Source organism: Myiozetetes cayanensis, unplaced genomic scaffold (genome assembly GCF_022539395.1).
Source record: "Myiozetetes cayanensis isolate MyiCay16 unplaced genomic scaffold, myiCay2020 scf2-11, whole genome shotgun sequence".
Classification (NCBI taxonomy): Eukaryota; Metazoa; Chordata; class Aves; order Passeriformes; family Tyrannidae; genus Myiozetetes; species Myiozetetes cayanensis.
The window spans coordinates 19,586,918-19,607,446 of NW_026087411.1; positions in this window are offsets into that span (position 1 = coordinate 19,586,918).

Here is a 20,529-nt window from a genome sequence, read left to right on the forward strand (position 1 = left end):
TGAAACACACCCTAATGCTAGGGCTGACTCCTTCTACTAGAAGCACATGATATCCTTACATTTCAATTTTATTAGTGTCTCTGATGTCACTGTTGCACATGCTGGAATTCTGACCCAGCTAAACATGTAACAAAAGACAGTCATGCAACATTTTGGACAGGTTTGAAAACAAAATCCATGAAAATATGCCTTCAGGAAGTCAACAGGAAGCTACTGAGAGCATAATATGCTTTTAAAGGTGGGCTAAGCACTGAGCAAGGCCTAAGTAGGGACACTCTTATATGATCAGAAAAAATATGATTGTAATGAGTGAAAGATGAATATGTTTTGCTTTTTTGGAAATACGTTTACTGAATCACACAAGTGGGCAGTTAATTTCATAACTATGGCTGTTGTGCCTTAAGTTATAAATTTCTAGGCAACATTCAGAGAAGGCAGTCATTTATAAATTGACTCATTTCTGCTCGTATTCTGTATTAATACTTACATTACTTTTCAAGCTACAAACAAATAACCAAAGATGAGAGTCAAGAAACAGAATCTGGGTTGCAGCTGCATGGGGTGAGTAGAGTATGCAGCTGCATGTCTTCATACAGTGGAACTGTCCATGTGAGGAGAGTTACTCATGTGCATTAACATTTCAGAAGAAAGCTCTTGGGGCATATTATACATTTTGCTTTATGGGTATACACGAGATTATTTTATCTTTCATTCTGTCCAAAACCCACTGAAATCAATGTATGCCTTGCTTTGACTTCACTGAGGTTGGAATCAAACTCACAACTGTAATTATGAAGGGCAAGGAGTGCTCATAATGATTTGTGATCATATTGGTGTCTTATAAACTAAACTGTTCATCTACTGTGCTCGTAGCCTATTTCCTTTTGCTTTGTGTAGACTGGAATTGATTCACACACACATCAGTAGAAAATGAATTTAATTCTCCTTTTTTTCCCCAGTAAATTTGTCCAGAACAAACAGCTATTTTCTTACCAGAGACCACCAGCATCTGCCATCAGCATTTGTGCCAGGTCAGGACACTAAACTGATCATGATGCCTTTTTTACAACTGTCACTAGCAGTTGTCTAGAACTTGAGGGCACATCTTCATGGGGAATCCCATGATGTTACAGCATATGCTACCTGGCACCACACAGAGAACTGGGTGAGAAGAGGGATGGTCACATTCACAATCTTGCCAGCTGGTCAATCTTACACATAGCGGTAACTTGAAGTGATGCTAACCACCATAGGTTTGACTGTGCTGAGTGCTCTGCCAAGTTTATTGTGGTTATGGTTAATACTTTTTATTACATTTTCAAATTCAGGAAGTCCCTAAAGTTCCCTTTCATCTGGTTCCTTGCCACCATCTTGTTGATGCTGCTCCTAACAAGTGCCCCTAACTAATAGGAACAATTACAAATATGCCAAGAGTTAATTAGCCTAACACAAGGACAGGTTTTTTGGCAAGTTTCCCAGGTCCTTGACTGACATCTTGGCATAAGCTCATCACAAGTGCTTCTCTGGTTTGTGACTATGCATGCTTATTGCAACCTGGGCAAGGGAAGGAGAAGAGGGAGATGCTCCCCCAAGTGCTATGAGGAATAGTGACAGACAACCAAAAACTAGGTTTCATATCTCTACCATTCTATATATGAGATTTAATTATGAATTAGTGCATGAACACAAGACACAAAGCTACCAGTGTGGCTGTGGAGAACATGGTGAACACTCCAGAGATGCATATTTCCTTGCAATATTTCTTAAATTGTGAGAGTCATGTGTACAGAAATACAATTTTATTCAGAACCACTGAGGTGTGGAAGTACATGAACGTTATCTTGAAAAGAAGAAGCATTCTAAACATTTTTGTGTGTTGACATGGATCCATCTCTAGTCTGTTCATGCTCATATTTTAATATTACCTGCCCACAACAATTTAAATCCAGGGAATAGCCTTAAAGAATGTAGCCTGTTTCTGCATTTTCTGATATTGTTTTAATATGTTTGCATATATGTCCTTTCACTTCATATATCCAAGAAAGAAGATCAGACCTCTTCTTTATTTATTTGTAAATGACAGAGATTAGAGAGTTTATGTTCAGAAAATTCTTTGATTGTATATGGTATTCCAGTGGATTAAATGGCAGATTCTGATCTCATTATAGGCAAAAGAATGACTTCTACCAGTTTTAATGTTTTTGCAAAGCTCTTCAGACTTGCTTCATACTATTATAACAAACGTATTAGCAACTAAGTGAAAAACATAATCTTTGAGAACAGAAAGGGATGGCCCCAGTTTCCCTAAGTACCTCCTCAAATAGAACAAGCTGACAAAATAAGGAAAACAGTCACGATGGCTGGTGTCAGAGAACTCAGTGACAACATCACTGTTTAGAAAGCAAACAAACTAGTAGAGAAAAAATACTGGCATTCCCAGAGAATCCAGGATCAGTTATTTTGTTCCAGAATTTTTATGGCCTTTCTCTATAACTACTGTAAAAAACAATTTGGGAAATGTAGTGGCTTCGGACAGTTGTTCCTTTATTGAGAAAGATAAAGGACTGCAAGTGCCCCTTCCAGCCTTACATGCTTAGGAGGAATAGGTTTCTTTTCCCATATGCAAATAACAAGACTCAAGACTGAGCTATGAGTCCTACTATAGGTTCTATCTTTACCCATACTGGGCCCTGCATTATGAGTAACTATTGGAGTAAACCTGAATCCTTGTTTTCCACAGTTATGATGCTCAGTTATTTTGCTCAGTTATGATTATATAATTCTCCAATTACAAAAGAAAAACTAAACTTGATTTCAGGGAGGTACCTTTTTTTATAGCATATATATATCTGTGCAGTCCAGCATGAAGATCAGAAGGAGATGAGTAAGGACTTTGAAGCTGTTTCTCCATCATTTTCCCCACATTTTCAAACACCTTCTGATTCTGCATTTGCATTTCCCCCAGTGTCATTTTCCAAGGCCACCATGTCGTTCTGTTAGCTGAGCCAGAAGCATTTCCAGGTTCATTTTACTCAAAATTCTGCTGTGACTTTATCTCCCAAAAATGTGTGTTTCTAGTTTTTGAAAGACTGAGTGCCTACGGGAAAATAAAAAAACAGTGCATAATGATGTGATGGCAGAGGATGAGGAATCACTGAACTCCACGGATGTGACTTGTTCCAGAGTGCTTTACTCTGTAATCTGTTTCATGATGGTGAGTGAGACTGGTACCAATAGTCAACACTACTACCAATCCTTTCCTAAACTCAGTGTCCCACATCTCAATTTTCTAAACAAATTATGCCTACCAGAAAAGAGTTCCTGTGCTGTTCTGTGAATCACAGTTGGAGAACCCCATACACAGAAAAGCCAAGCACACTGTAGGAACCGGGGACAAAATAATTACTTTCCCATCTCAGTTTAAAACCTCCCTTAATTATACTTTATAATGTAACATAATCTACAAACTTTTTTATTACATTTGGAAAGTAAGCCATAGTCCTACACTGTCCAAGGATTTATGTCGGATTCAGGGAAACAAATAAGCGTGATTCAAGCTCTTTGCACTCTTTGCACTTGTTTTGAATATATTCACTGTTACCACCTAAATATATTAGTGGGCATCAGCTCACTCCAGTTGAGGAGATGGTAAGAAGTGTTGTGTTGATGCAGGTCATTTTACTGTGATGAACTAACCCTCTTATCTATCATTTGTGCACCTTAAAGATTAGTTCTAAGCTTATTTGAATTTGCAATAAGCATTCCCACTTCCTTTCCTCCATGGCAGTATGCATCATGACAGTATCCTAATTTCTGTTGTATTAAAATAGTTATTTGTAAAGGTTGACAACCCCATTACCAGACAAAATATCAAGCAAAGCTGAATTTCTTTCAAGTTCTTTTCAGAGCTCAAAATTTAGGAATTGCTGATCCACGGGTTTAATCCCATAGGTACTGAATGCTCCAGTTCTAGTCAAGAAAATCACAGAGGGCTATGAGGTTAGGACAAGAGATTTTTTTTTTCTAGTCTCCAGTAAAAATTACCTGCATACTTGAAGCTGAACATCTGCCTGAGTGCTCTGTTGGATTGAAACCAAAATGCTTAGCACTTCACCAAGCTGGGCTCTGACAGTCTCAAGGCCAATGATTTTTATAGCAGACAGCCAAGCTATCAAAGGATTAAACAATACAGAAAGAATGCTGAAAATACAAACTTAGTGCCTTGCTTCCTCAAGGAGATGACAATGTGTACCCTTATCACAAATTAAAAATAAAAAAAAAAGGTTGTAACCATAGCAGCTGTAAATGTCAGGCACTCTGGGTACAGGATTTATTATGCCTCTACTTCATCACAGGCTGCATTCATTTACAAAGAAGTCCTTAACATCAAGAACAAAAGAAACAAAATTTCTGTGAATGCTCTGAGTGTGCTGACTGCCTAATGCTTTGAGTGTCACTTCACAAGCTGAGCTGACACGAAATAATAATATAATTAGGCAACAATGACCTTCAGCTTGGGCACTTCCTGGCAGTTAACCCAGTCTTTAACCTGGTGGCTCCACTGCTCTTGGAAAGTGCCCGATCCTGAGACTTTCATGGCTATGACAACCACAGGAGTTCTTAAAACAAATAAATTACCATTTTTATGCACTGAAAAGTTAAAAACTGAACTGCACATTGCCATGGAGACAGTGCACTATTTAGAACACAGAGATTTTCCAAGTAGTGAGAGTCCAGTTTAATATCCAACAGGAAAGAATGCTTCAGTCTTTATGATATTTTTTAGGTTTATAATTATCATACTTTGCATGTAGGATGCACAGAGATGTTAATTGATTCTCTGAAGCCACTTGTGCATTCTAGAGACAAATCGTGACTATCATATTGGAACTGTGTATTCTGCTCTGGTCTGCTCCAGTTTTTACACCACACACTTTCTGTGATATCTTAATGTGTTACCAGAGCCATCAGAAAGGACAATTTAAGGCATTGTTTAAGCACCAGCGAACATAAATACTGTAATAAACTGCTTTGACTTTGCAGGCTCCATATAACGCACTGAGTGCCCTGAATTGCAGGTGTCCCAACTTGGCTTTAATTCTCTCTTTTTTTAATATATTTTTTGGGAATAGAAATGTTCCTAAAGTTTGCTGGTAAACCCAACTGGAGTTACACTATCTGGATGTCAGACAAATGTTTGATATTTGTGAAAATAGCATGTCCCAAAGCATTAATGCATTTTACCAAGAAATTTATTGGTTGAAAAAGTCCCTGACACTTTGAAATTCCTTAATGCTTTATTTTAAATGTTTTTGTCATCTTGACAAGGATTAGAAAACAACATATGAATGAGCTTTTGTTGTAAATATTGATTTGTCCAGCGAAGAACAACCAGGCTGGTGAAGGGACTTGAACACAAGTCCTGTGAGGAGAGGCTGAGGGAGCTGGGGTTCTTTATCCTGGAGAAGAGGAGGATCAGAGGAGACCTCATCACTCTCTACAACTACCTGAAAGGAGGTTGTAGCCAGATGGGGGTTGGTCTCTTCTCCCAGGTAAGCAGCACTAGGACAAGAGGGCATGATCTTAAGCTCTGGCAGAGAAGGTTTAGGTTAGATGTTAGGAAGAAATTTTTTACACAGAGGGTAATTAGGCATTGGAATGGGCTGCCCAGGGAAGTGGTGGATTCTCCATCCCTGGAGGTTTTTAAAAAGAGACTGGATGTGGCACTTAGGGCCATGATTTAGTAACCACGGCAGTGTTGGATCAAGGATTGGACTTGATGATCTCAGAGGTCTATTGCAACCCGACTGATTCTATGATTCTAAAGAAACCTATCAGATAAAGACTCTGCAGGTAATAAATGTATGAGAACTAAAATAATGTGTGGGTTTAGCTTGCAATTATCACATGCAAACAATTTGGTCAGTGCTTCAGTTTTGTATTACTGGCTATACACTCTGCTTGGCAGAACTTGGTTTTGTTTGTTTTGTTTTGGGTTTTTGTGTGGTTTTGTTTTTTTGATTGGTTGGTTTTTGTTTAGTTGATTTTTTGTTTGTTTTGGGGTTTTTGTTTGTTTTTAAAATACTTTTTAAAATACACAGTGACTTATGAGGTGGTTTACAAATGATTTACAAATGATTCAGTGAGACAGAGCATGACTCAGCCATTGTCAGGACACTTCATACGGACATGTGCTTTCTTGGAGGATACTTGCAGAAAAGTCAAAATACAGTTACCAAGCATTCCTGCTGAATATCTAAACAAGGATCTGAAAGGGGGAAGGGATGTTGGGTATGAACATTCCAATTTATATACAAGTTGTAGAGGAAAGCATACATAAGGCCACATGCAGAAAAGTATTGCAAACAGTGCAATATAGACTACACCAATAGAAAATGGATCAATACGCATTTTATCAAAAATATGCTAGACTAGACATGGGATGCTTGGATTTCATTTCCTGCTCTGTCAAAATTCTTACAAGGCCTTCTAGATCCTTTTCTGTAATGCCTAGTCTTTTTCAACCCCACAAGTGTTTGATTTATTTAGATCCAGACTCACGAACTAGGTATGGGCCTCTCCTTTTTTTGCCTTTAAGTGTGGAACAATAAGGTGCTACACAATAACATATGACAACATTCACATGTCAGATGAATTTTATTATATTAGTCCATGAGAAGGTACTACCTATTAGCTACTTATTGATATTCTCTCTAAAATTTCTATATAAAATAAGCTATAAAATTAGCACTGCATTGCTCTGGATATGAACAAAGAATATTTTTTCAGCTGTGCTGTAAACCATTAGAAATATCTACCAAAACTAATATGATAAATCATTATCAGTAATAAGTCAATTTGAGAAAATCAGAAATTGCTCTTGAAGCGTATCGAGCAACTTCTCTATTTGAGTGTTGGGCTCAGCTCAAGAGCACCTTGGGCTAAGGCTGTCCTCTATCTGAGGAGAAAGATCTCTTTTCAGAGGAACTGGTAGCACACACATATCTCAGGTTGGAAATGAGAGAAGACAACTGGGGAGATGATCCAAAGTCACTCCCTCCCCACATGGGTTACTCTGTCACACTGAAGGATCTGACTCTGAGCACTCAAGGTTATGCCCGTGCAGCAGCTGCCTTTATTTGCTTTGTACTTCACACCAAGCTAAGACCTTTTAGCCACAGTTCATACAGCACGAGCCTGAGCTAATAAACTCTTTTCCTACAGTAGCAGATTAATATGTTGGCTTGGAGCACAGGCAGAATGAGCTCATGTCTGCCCACAAAAGCCCTTTTAAGTATATTTAATACTGGTATAAAAACACAAGCACAATCACAATTAGCAATCCCAATTCTTTATTAGCAGAGGTTGCCAGTGCAGACTATGAAAAATCATCACATAACTGCCAGATAAGTATGAAGCTCGGGCTGAACACAGCCCTAGAACAAGACACCTTGCTTGGGACTCTGCCAGGCTTTCTTTTATCAGCATTCAGAGCTGTTGTCTTTGTCAAAAGGAAACAAACACCACTGAAACAGAAAAGCAATAAAATGAGAACAGTGATAAGGAGTTCCTTAATTACTCATATTCTAAACTTTAACTCGAGTGGTGCATTTCAGATTCATCTTAGGGCAAGTAACTGACAAGACTAGCAAGTATCTCAAAGAAGGAGAGATTCTGAATATCTTTCACAAAGATGCTGTAATTTACTTGCCTTTTACATTATCGCCATTTGCTTCTATCACATCAGTAAGCAATTGCTCTCTTTCTCACACACAAGTGATCTCTGTCCTTGCAGAACAGAAGAGCATGCAAGACCATGATGTTTCATCAACATGATAGGAACAAAATCCCTCCCTAGACGTTATAGTGGAAATAGCAGTAACAACATATTCACTAAGGAACGAGCAGAGTTGGCACCAGCAGAGAATGTGAATGCTTTTTGCCAGCTGTAAAACATTCTCTGGTCCCACCTGCCCTCATGTCTGACTCACAAAGTGCTGCTGCCACTGCTTTGGCTTAAAGCTTTTTCTCCATCTGCCTGAGCAGAAGATGAGAGCTCTGAACCAGTGTCTTAAGAGAGCTCTGAAACAGTGTCTTCTAGTTATAATGGCATGTTTTTGCATCTTGAATATTTACAGGCTCATATATACCTTCCTAGACAGGTCGTAGATTCCATTAGGAGAAAAGACACTGCAGTTTACCTGAAGCTTGCTCTTTAAATTTACTCAAAGATAAAAAGTTTTATTTTTTCACTATCAAACATTCACAGTACAGCGAATATCAGTGACTGCAACCTGGGCCTTGTATCTGGTTCAGAATTTTACAGTAACCATTAAGATTTTGGCTGTACAGTTCACTGCAGAATGAAAGACAAATGTTACTGATCTATTTTTTTCCTGATGGAAGCTTTGAAAAATCAGCAACTGTAAAGCCAAATGTTGTTTTCATTCATTTCACTTAAGATATGGTTCAGCAAATTTTGAGCCTAATTTTATGTGTCTAAGTAGATTGATGGATCTTAATAGGGCTACTCAGGTATATAAACTAGACACATAAATATTTGCAGAATCAGGGTATAAATATCTCTTAAACTGACAAAAGTATAAATACTATCAATTTTAGTGGCAGACTGTTGTGGTTTAAGAATGATATTCCCCAATTTAGTGTTTACCCTGAAACACGTCTCTCACTCACATTCCCCTCCCTCTCCCCCTGTAGAGGGATGGAGTGGAGAATTGGAGGCACAAAGGGTAAAGATCCCTAGTTGAGATAAGACCAATTTACTGGAAACAGCAATGAGATAAGAAATAGTAACAGCAACAATATCAAGAACAGAGGGAACCAACACTACCTGATCATTCCTACTGCTAGAAGGGGCCCCTGTCCCGTTCTCAGAAAATGATTGTGAGGTAGTATAAAAAACCCTCCAGGTCCTGACTGTGTCCCCTCCTGGCTGCTACAAAAATTAAGCCTGTCCTGGCAGAACCAGGACACATGCACTCAGGTTATACTAGAGTGGAAGGATAACTCATCCCACCAGAAAAAACATCTGGCTCCTGGGTAAATGTCCAAGGTAAAATATAGGAGACAAACTCTTTGTAATACACAGTAAAATCTTCACTAGGAGGCTGAGAAAGTTAATTTTTTCCCCCCATATTTTAGCTTACCTTTGGAAGCATTTTCCTTTTCTTCTTCTCCAAAGGCAGGGATCATCTGTGACTACAGATTTGTGCAAATTTGACCTCTCACTCCATCATTCCACCATTTTCTTCTTTACATTATAAAAATCCTAGTGATACCCATTACTGCAAGACCTTTGCCACTGCTAATAGACAGCAGGATGCCACCCTGCATGTAGTTGCCTAAGGACACTTCAAATGACACCAGCTGTATCTCCCAGGGTACTGGGGACACAAAATAATCCAGAAGTATAATGAAATTTACCCCCCACACACACATATTAGTGTTTTTTTAGACTCATCAAATCGCCATGTCTCAGCAACAACAAAACCAGATCATATTCCTGGCGTACAGAAGGTTGGTCAATGGAGACAAGTGAATTTCAATGTATTCACACAGAAGAAAGTCTGGTTTAAAAACTGCTTTTCAAGCTTCAGCTCTTAAGGAATGAAAAAAAGAAGAAAAGAGGGAAAAGGACAGGAAGACAAAGAGAGCATCTTAGGAAGATGTACCTGGGCTTGCATTCATTTATGCTTGATCCCATCTGTCATGTCATATGGTGACATGAAGCACAAACTGATTTCTAAGAAAGAGGATCTGTCTGCTGGTAGTATTTGATCCATTTGGAACTTTTCACAGAAAAAAAACCCTTTAAATGCCAGAATTCAGAGGATCAAGGGTTCTTTTTTTATTATTTTAATAAAACTCACTAAATTACATGAAAATACTGTGTTTGCATTCTGATATTTTCAGCATTTTAAAGGTGGGTGTGATCAATAAAAAAACTCATTACTCAAAGAGTGATAATTTCCCAGTTTTTGGTCAAATCAGTTACCACTCTTTTAGAATTTGTGGTACAGATCGACTCTTTCCCATGTCAGATTTGTAACTCAGATCAACTCTTTCACATGGTCAGCTGAGGCAAAAAGCACAGGACAGAGAAACATCAGGTTACCTCACTGAGTCCTTAAAACTCTTTAGTTCTATTATCTCCTTTCTAATGGTTTATCCACTCTCTCTGATAGCTTGGGAGACCACAGAAGGAAAATTCTAACTTCAGAGAATACGTGAAACAAATGTTGAAGCTAATGGAGTGATTCTTGCCCATTTAAAGAAAGAAAGAAAAAAAAAAAAAGCGCATCATCTTAGTATATGTCCTTAGGCCATGTAAATGATATTTAGTGCTAGTTCTTAATCTTCAGCAGTGAAAATCTATTTTACGTACCCCAGGGCTAAAATAAATCAATCAGACATGTAAAATATTGTTGACGGTGACAAACTCAACCTACAAAGAATCAAGAAAGAGAGTCTCTTCCTTTTAAGATTTTCACATTATGTCCTACAAAGTGCAAATGATTTCCAAGTCTGGAGAGTATTCTGGGTCTGTAAACCCACCCCAAATAATCCTAACTCCCACTCACTGAGTTGTCTGGTTTAAAAAGGAACCCATTTCCTAAGGCTCATCGTACATGCTTGGAGAGCTCCACTGACTGCACACTGCAGCTTTCCTCTAATTGCACATCCTGCTCCCAGGCCTAATTCACTTGCCTTTTTTCCTCAAGAAGAAAAAGCTTGGCAGCCCCAAAGGTTAACACAGCATTTTAGAAAATTTTTTATTATTAACAGATGACTCCTACTAGTTTGTGGGAAATATGAGATAATATGACCACTTATGTTCAGGCTTTAGATGTCAATACTTCCAGAAGCCTGATAGAAAAATCTCACCACCTCGCTTGACCTCTTCAGTTTTTCATCCTGTAACATCCTGGTGTGATATCACAGCCAGTAAATTTTTCTCTTTGTGCTTGGCAAACCTCCAGATGGTTTTTAAGTCACTTGTTCAGGCAAAAGAAGAATAGTGCATTTGGGATGGAATTATCCTGGAGGGCATTGTTGCAATTAGAGAGATGAATGGCCGTGGGCTTTAATTAGAACACTAGGTACACTTTTCATATGCTTATTCAGAGGAATCCAGCTCAGTCAGCAGGGCAATGTAGTGCTACTAAGTCAATACCTGTGGAACTTCAAACGCGACTTCTGGAGAAGGGGTCGTTTCAACTCAGTGTTTACTTAAAAACAAAACACAGCTTAGTAGGAAGACAACATCCCAATTGTCATGAATATTCCTGCCTCATTCCTTCCAGTATGTTAGAGCTGCTTTTAAATTCACAATAGAATAGTATGCTATAGAATGCTGCATGGGCATGGAAAGTGAGATTAGGACATTTATAGTACAGTTCTAAGTATACCCATGACAGATAACATGCAATTACATATCTCAAATCTCATTCTAATAGTGAAATTGTTTTTGTGCTACTTGAACAGAACAGAAATCTCTTCTTTCAACCCTGTTACTTTCCTGTGCTTTTCAAGCTTCATGAGATAACATTTTGTGCTATGTATCTACAGCTTCACAAACACAAAAATAATAAAAGAACTGTATTAAGGTCATAAAGACAAACTCTCTTAGAGGAGGAAAGAGAAGAATTAAGGTTGCTAGAGCTGCCCCAGTTCAGATTCCCTTTTCTGTGTGAATTATGATATACCCTTTGATGCTACAAGCGTATCTTTCCACAGTATTTTTCCTGCCTCCTTTTGTGCATTGAATGGACTGTGCTCACTAGACAAGCAGCAATTCAATATTTCGGTTTCTGCTTGTTGTTCAGTGTATTGCCCTAGGCCTTATTTACTGCACATTTACAAATGTGCTTCTGAAGACAGAATTATTAATTTCCTCCTGGGTGTTTCTGTGGTGCTCATCATTAGTGTATGTGAGTGCTTCACAATCATTATGATATTTATCTTCCCAAGATTTTTCAGAGGTGAGGAAACAGAACCATACCTGGTCTACAACTTTCAGTTCACAGCTTTCAGACTTTATTCTCCTCTTTTTCCTCCACCACCTCTACACTTCTGTCCTTTTCCTTCTTTTCACGTTATCACTGCATATGCCTCCTTCTTCAGCAAATTCCAACTCCCGTTCCTGTGATGGGGTCATACTTCTGGTATTGGTGCCCAGCAGGGACTTTTCTTAGAAAGGGGAAATGCAATTCTTCCTTTTTGTTGCTAGCATTGATATTACATGTAATTACCAGACAGGTTGTTTCAATCCTGTATTAAACCATGCCCTATTGAAGTAGAAGCTTTGGAAAACTTAGTGGTCAAAATTATGAACTTTGTTGAACTCCAGCAAACCAGATATTTTCAGAGGCTAATAGACTTGTAGATGTTTGTTTGGTTGGGTTTTGTTTGTTTGTTTGTTTGTTTTAATGGACATTATAAGAGCATTCCTAACAGAAATTTTGTGTTCCATTAAAATTTCAAAATCTCACTCTGAAAGTGTAAGTATAGAATCTTTTGATGACAGACCCTTTTTTTTTTTTTAATGAAAGGAAACCTGTTTTGTCATATTTCAGTTGTAAAACAACCAAACAGTCTTGTTAAAATTTATACATATAAATAAAATTTGGATGGTCCTGCTATAGAAGACCCTGGCCCCAAATTAATACTTTGAAGAGCTATAACACCCTATTTTCAGTTTCTTGTAATAGGAAGTGCTTGAAAACTTTGATTATAGGAACTGTTATCAGCCCTAGCTGTAATATATGAATGTACACATATAAACTTGTGTCTATGTGTCCATTCCCATAACAAGGGGAAAAAAGAAAAGAATAAATAGACTTGTGCACTCACACAAACATGAACATGTACAAACGCCTTTAAGCTTTCATTTGGTTAAATAAAAACACCCAGGGGGATTCTGTAAGGGAAAATATATAAAGCAGAACACTTCCTAATTTTCCAGGCAATTTATTGCACTCTTTCTCAAATGCACATTCCAAACATTGAGTCCTCTCACAGCTCTTGAAAAAACCATGAGCTAACTGTTGTTAGTGGTGGACAAACTCAGCACTACAGTAGAGCTGAATTTCAGAATAGATGCATTGCTAAGAGTGTAAGCTGCTGGTATTCTCATGGTAATTACAATATGCATCTTAAAATCTGTCTGTACCCTCTGTGGCCACTGTAATTGTGTCCCCAAATCCTGCACCCTATCTATTAACAGTAATAGGGTCACAATATTCAACATTTAACTTTGTATCAGTATTGTGAAAGATTCAGGTGGTGGTGATCCTATGTAGGAAGCAGGACACTAAGACTGGGCAACACAGCACAGACCCTGTAGCCAAGTGGTTTCTTTGTTTGTTTATTTGTTTGGAAGGTTGGGTTTGGGTTTTTTGTTCTTTTGGTCTTGTTTTACACAGATGAGATCAAACCCAATATCTATCAGTGTCAGACTCCCGCAGGACCCTCAGGCTTCTGACATTATTATCTTTCTATACAGCAGGATTACAGCCATTGGACATTTCTTCTATCCAGCCCCTGCATCCCGAGTGGTCCTATGGCCTGGAGCTGTCTTTGCTTAGTCACCTTGGAGAAATTTAAGAGAATTACTGTAGGAACAAATAAAGCAAAGCAAAGTAAAACAAACAAAAAAACCCAACCAACCAACCAAAAAAAACCCCAACCAACCACAAAACCTTCCCAAACCCAACCAAACAATAAAAAAACTCCAAAACAAAACCACCTACAAAACAAACCAACCAAAACCAAACAACAAAACCCAAAACAAAACAACCTAGTATCCTAATGAGTGTAAAGATCTCCATCTAACAGAAATGGGATACTTTGATGTTAATAAGCTTGAAACCCCTCAGAACTAAAATCAGATTAAAATTACTTCAAATGCTAGTATTAATTTACAAAAGTACAAAACATTCAAAGTTGTGGGTACTTTGGAAAGAAAAATAAATCTCTTATGCTTTCAACTTTTCAGGTTACTAGACATTCTCAGACTTCTAGCAGAGGCTCCAGCTTGCTATTAATGCTTTACCTCTGAGTTACATCCATAGAAGAGACTCTTGGTCTAGGGAAATAGACTGGGTTTTGCTCTTCTAGAAGGGAGCTTCCTTGAGAATTCACTGAGTTTCAGTTTCATTTCCCTATCCTTCTTCATAGAATTATTTCTTTTCAGACTATTAACTACTCTTACCCCTTTGGAAATATCCATATGTCTGACAGGTGGGAAACAACCAGCTCTCTTTTGTGCTTGAGTAAGCCAATTGTTAACTTCCTGAGCAGTAAAATATCCTTTCTGACCAAGGAGACACTATGTATCTCTTAACATGAAGTACTTCAATGCATTAAAAATGAATAAAACACATCAACAGATTATTATCCAAAATGTGTTAAAAGATAGATGGATACAATACACATGGCACAGTACTGGCCACGTGACTGAAATAACATTATGGAAAAAAAAAAAAAAAAAGAGCCATCCTCAGTGGAGTGGATGGGTTTCTAATGAGTTTGGAGATATGAATGCCCACAGCTGCCTGATGCCATGCAGAAGGCTGAGAGGAGGTGGAAATACTGTATGCAGGAGCTGCAAGCCAGGATCTGAATAAGTCACTAAGGGTGAGCATTTCTGTCCCTGGGCACTGGTCCAAACTGGGCCAAAGTGGTTGGGCCCCTGACTGGCAAGAGTGTGTCATGTACAAAGGCCTTTGAACAGAAATCTTACTATAAAAATTGTTATCCACTTTCCAGGCCCAACCCACTTGGTAAATATATTTCAGACTATGTCACTAAATGAGGCAATTATCTCTCTGTGTAGGCTTTATCCCAAATTCCACCACAACAATATGCCAAGCCCTATCACCCTTTCATACCCAAACAGAGCATGGCTCCTTTTTACATAACATTTCTAAAAAACCCTGTTTTTCAAAAGTCAAGGATATATTGCCTGACCACTGACTGACTTAGGCTAAACTACATCCCTGCAACCTCAGACCTGAACAATACCAATACTAATAGACTTCTAAGTGCACTGCTCTGAAGGCTGAAAATTACACAGCATAGCAACACACTTGGCTTACAAGGGATTTCTGTAGGAGTTAGATGCCAAAGATTTATTGCTTTCAACCCCTCAAACTGTTTAGCATGGGATCTCAGCACTCCTAAGTATAGTTTTGAAAAAGGGAGGGAGTGTTGCTGTACTGGTAGTGCAGGTACTCTGGCACCTGGAGGACATCACCCAAATGTGTTCCCAAGGGCACTGTAGCCATACTCCTTCACTTTGCCTTGACCTTTTCCTGTGGACAAAAGATAAGCCACAGGAGTTTCTTCCATGGCATAGTTATGGATCTGACTCCTCTCTACATGTAAAAAAATTGGAAGTGGTTCTTTCCATTGTCCCCGTCAGAACTACTGTCAATCAATGAGAAGCAGGGTACTACACTTACTTTATATCTTTCTCACCTGTATGTGCAGTAGAGGGAATTTCACTATGTGATGTACTCATCTCTAGCAGGAATCAGGCCCTTGATCAAGCCCAGAAATGCCTTTGAGGCTAACACAGCACACTGGTTGCTGTATCCACAAATTGGCCAGAAGCAAATAACTGAAAATATTTTTTTCTTCAGACTTCTTCAATGCAAGCAACTCACTGTAGTATTTTATTGATTTTATTGTTGGTTTCTGTGGAAACAGATGTGAAGTTAATTAAGATCAAGGGTTAGAGCTGATAAAAATTGGTATTTTCAATGCAGTTCATCTATCATACACATTCAAATTAGTTTCCCCAACAAAACATCTATTGTAGAGAAATGGTAACAGCTGAATCATTTAAGAGAAGTAAATTAAACTTGTTAGGAGGAACTTAGAGTTGCTACAATTGTTTTTTGTTTATCCTGCTCAAAATGTTTTCCTTTGATAAATAAATAAAAACAAATTTAAAAATTTGCAGATTTTGGATTTAATCACCAAAAGATCTTTGCGATCAAAACCAATTCTCATTACAATCTGCTTTCCAATGTTCATTTCCATTAATTCATTTTTCCAAGGACTGTGTTTTGCACACCTGCTAAAAAATTTGTTTAGGTAAAAGGAACCACTTCTTTGCCTCAGACATTATTAGTGTCAACTCATTCTATTGCAGGTAGCATTGAGCTGACTGCCCTCAGGACGTTCCTTGTGAGGTGGTGTGCCCATGCCAAACCTTCAGGTAACTTCATCTCTTAGCAGAAGACAAATGTGTCCTCACTTTTTACAATTAGTGACATAAAGAGACAGTTCCCAAGTTCAGATTACGGTAACAGGCTGTAGCGAGTCATTAACTAAGTGATCCCAGTGGAGGTAAGAAACTGGAATGGTTTATCGGACTTACAAGTTCATATTTAAAGGTTTTAGGGTCTACATGTTCAGTAGGGGGTTTTAACTTTTACAATTTATTACAAACAGGGGGTTTCAGGGGATAATGTAAGGGGAAAACCCAGGTTAACAAATCTGGGGTCTTAGCAATTATCTCATGGGGAAAACCCCACTTTGGTTTAGGGGATTTACAGGGGGGAATAGTTATTTGGTTCTACAGGATGCAAGGATTCAGGGAACACAAAGGGATAGATAAAGTACAAATAGTCTTCTGCTTAGGTTTGATGAAATCAAGATGTGGACTCTCTGGGCTCTGGCAGTGCAATCAACACCAATGATATCTTGTTTGTTTCTCAGACTGAGATTTTCTCCCCAACTCTCATAGCCCACGGCTTTCTGCAAAGTCCACTCAAATCCCTCTCTGCAGATATCGTATTTTGGGATCCAACAACAGGCTACCTGTGTTTTGACAAAGTTGTCTGGAAACCTCAATTAAAGTGCTCATGGTTCTGAGTTTCCCTGGTGGCTCCACATCCAAATAGCAGTGCATTTAACCACTTGTATCTCGTATGTGACTGAACAGATTCTTAGTGCCTTGTGTTTGAAAAGATGAGCCTTCTTTACAACTCCATCAAAAAGCAGAGGGGGAAATTGACTCCCTGACCTGCCCACTGTATGCCAGCTACAGCTTAATCATCTTGTCAACTCGCAGTGTGCCATATTTTCTGAAATGGAATGGGAAAACAAAATGGAAAATCATGGATAACACAGTACATTACCCTTGAATCATGTTTTCACATTTCAGCTTCACAGGGAAGATCCTTTCCAAATAAGCTTGCAATCAATAAAATGAATTAAATTACTGTGATATTCCTGACCCTTCAAAATGGCATCAAAGCCACAGGCAGAGACTGGTTTGTGTCAGATACAGTAGGAGATGTAAGTTAGATCTGAATTCAGTGTTTCATTGCATTTCCCCAGAATGGCTTTAGAAATGTGCCAGCCTCAGCTGAATCTCCCAAAGGGCTGCAGCAGCATATGTGACACTGGGAAGAGATGTTTCATCTCAAAACTGGTTTACTCAGTCCCTTTCCTCTCCCCAGTGTCACCTCTCAGTTCCACCTGTGCTTCTGTTCATCCGAGTACCCTGTGAACCAGGAAGATGAAATGACATTCGAAATACAAGCAGCCACTTCAGGCTGGCTTTGACATAAAAGTTCAGCTCCAGAAGCAAGCACAGGAAAGTCTTACACAGGAAGACTGGGGAGGAGAAAAAATGCTAATCCATCTTGTTTGTCAGTCTGTTTGTGTATTTCTAACCACTGCCTGCTTATATTATGGGCATCACTATAACATGTCAGCTACAGTGTTTGTTGAATCTATAAATCCTACTAACAAGTTAAATGTGACAGAACAGTTGCTCCTTACTACCCTGAAATTGGTTCACCTCTGGTATTTTTACTAGATAGGATTTACCAGATGCTGACATGCCACACAACTGTTCATAACAAGCGCGACACACACATGCATGGTGTAGGCTGTAACTTACCCAACAGAAACTCCAGAGGGAATGCAAGTAGCCAGAATGTAATTACTTAAGCTGGAATTTAGCCAGGAAAATGGGGTTAAATTTCCTATTTGTTTGGATTTATTTAATTGCTAAATATATTGTTCCACTAGTTGCTGTAGAAATAACCTTTTTGTATTAGCCAGTAGGTTAAATAGCACTTTTATTGCAGGCTTCTGTTCCTGCCAGTCACTTCTGCTTTTTATTTGACTTCCAGCTCTTTTGCATTATCTCTGTCAGCCTTGGAGCTGCATCTCCTAAGGACAGATACAAAAGCCATTATAGTAGGAAAAAAATTGGGCAAGAAAACCAGTGATAAGTCATCAGGTACATACTACTTCAGTCAAAGAAAGTTGGCAATGAATGTGAAAATATCTTTGTATTGGCTATATCCTTTTCTTTAAAAACATCATGGGAAATGATCACAAATCCTTCAGCGATTGAAAAAAATTAGCTTTTATTACAGTCTAAAAAACTAAATATCACAGAGCACAAACACAATGTACACAGAGGCACATACTGGCTTTCCTCTCTGTTGCGTTTTAACATTGCTACTACTTCAGAGAGGCCTAATCCTGCCATACTCCAAGTATTAATGGATCACTCCACCTCATCCTACCCATGCATGGTATGGTACATAATGCCACAACAGCATATAGGCTCTACTCAAAGCAGAGCCTCAGATATTCACAGAATCATAGAATATGCTGAGTAGGAAGGGACCCACAAGGATCACTAAGTCCAACTCCTATTCCCAACAAGGTTTTCCCTCCTGTGTGCACCTTATATTCTCCCTGAAACTACTTTGGAAAATAGAGTAGTACAGAAAGAAGGGTCTACATACTTAAAAAAAAATATATATATATATGAGCAACAGTTCTTTCCTCTGCCTTTTGATTCATAGGCCTGTACCACATTTGGATGAGCTAAGCACAAGACTAGGGTCTGTTTTAAGAGTAGGTCCAGACTTGAAGAAACACCTCTGAGCAGTACCTGCAGTACTGGATAGCAACAACAAAGGCAGAAAAGGCTCCCCTTGCTCTTATATTACATATGAATACAGCTGTGTAACTAAAACCTTATTCAAAGCCACTTCCTTCTTGCTTTCTTAGATTCCCCTCACTGATGTGCTATCTGGAAAGGCTTGGCTCACTTCCCTGGGATATAATGACCGTATCAACCCTCATTAATGCATGTGACTACAAATGAAGCCAAGACAATCCTGTGGTAAGGTTTTGATGGAGAAAAACCTGTCATGTCTAGAGGTGCATTTTGTAGTGTACCTACAGAAAACACCAAAAATATTTTTACTTCAGCATCTCTACCATCACATATTTTGTGGAGGAGACATACTGACATTAAAAAAAAAATCAGCACAATTTGTTGGTGGAATTTTAAGAAAATGTAAAAACTATATTGAAGGTCTTTCATATTTCTTACTGCCTGCAAAAGCAGGTGTGTAATTGCCAGCTATGGAGAGCTCAGACTGAATGAAAGAAAACCATTAAAATTGACAAAAAATAGCTCTTTTATACATAAAGATGTCAGAAATGTGAAGCTTTAAGTCCTTCCAGCTCTTGAAGGAAATTCTGTCTCACAGAAAAGCTAGATCATGCTTTTGGTTGTGAGGAATCCCATCGCTCCCCAGCTGAGAGTTTATCTTGAGCTGCAGAAGCAGTAAAAGCCTCTGGGACAGGACTAATTCCTGTGCAACTCTGGCATAGGTGGGTGATATGCACGGTGAGCAGCTCCCCTTATGCTCGACAAAAGCAACAATAGGACAGAAAAACTGTCAGAAGAGGAGAGTACTGGAATAATGGGTTTAATGCAATGAAAGAAGGCTCAAAAATCAGAAGTGCCCAGTAAAGATAAGTACCCTCCAAAGAAGTGTTTCTCTAGAGTCTCTAACACAAAGACGCTGAGATTTACAGAAACAAAGGACAATTTTTGAGAATCAGCCCCTTGGCACATCATCATGCTGTATAATCCTTTTCATAAATTTCCCTATATTGCCCCTTAAAACTAGCTAAGTTTGGGGAAATAACAGACTGGTAGAAAATCTCACTTCTCTAAATATTACAAACTTCTTACATCTATTCAAAACTTATCTGTGGTTGTAATATCCAGATATGTTTCTTTACACATTTTGCATGCAGTAGAATGAAAAGGAAAGAGAAACACAGATTTTGGAGACTTTCAACTGCCTATGGCTCTTCTGAAGTAGAGATCATCTGCTAATTAACTTATTATAAATACAGCTTTATAAGATGTCATGAAAACAGATAGTCAGAGAGCAGCAGGAGCAGGCTGCTTCACAAAGGGGGACAAGTGAGGAACCAAAGAGACCTCAGCACAGAACAGTGCCCACATCAGCCTGGGTACCATCCCATAACATCCAGCCTGGCAACTGGTCCCCACATTGTCCCAGAAAGATGTTGTGGAACAATAGCTGGGCTCCCCTGGGGACTAGGCTCAGGTCGAGTTCCTGGTCCATGGTCAGTGGGTGTGTGGATGGGGGTACCTGATGGGCAAAACAAACGAGACCTATGAATATCCTCATGGTGCTGGAG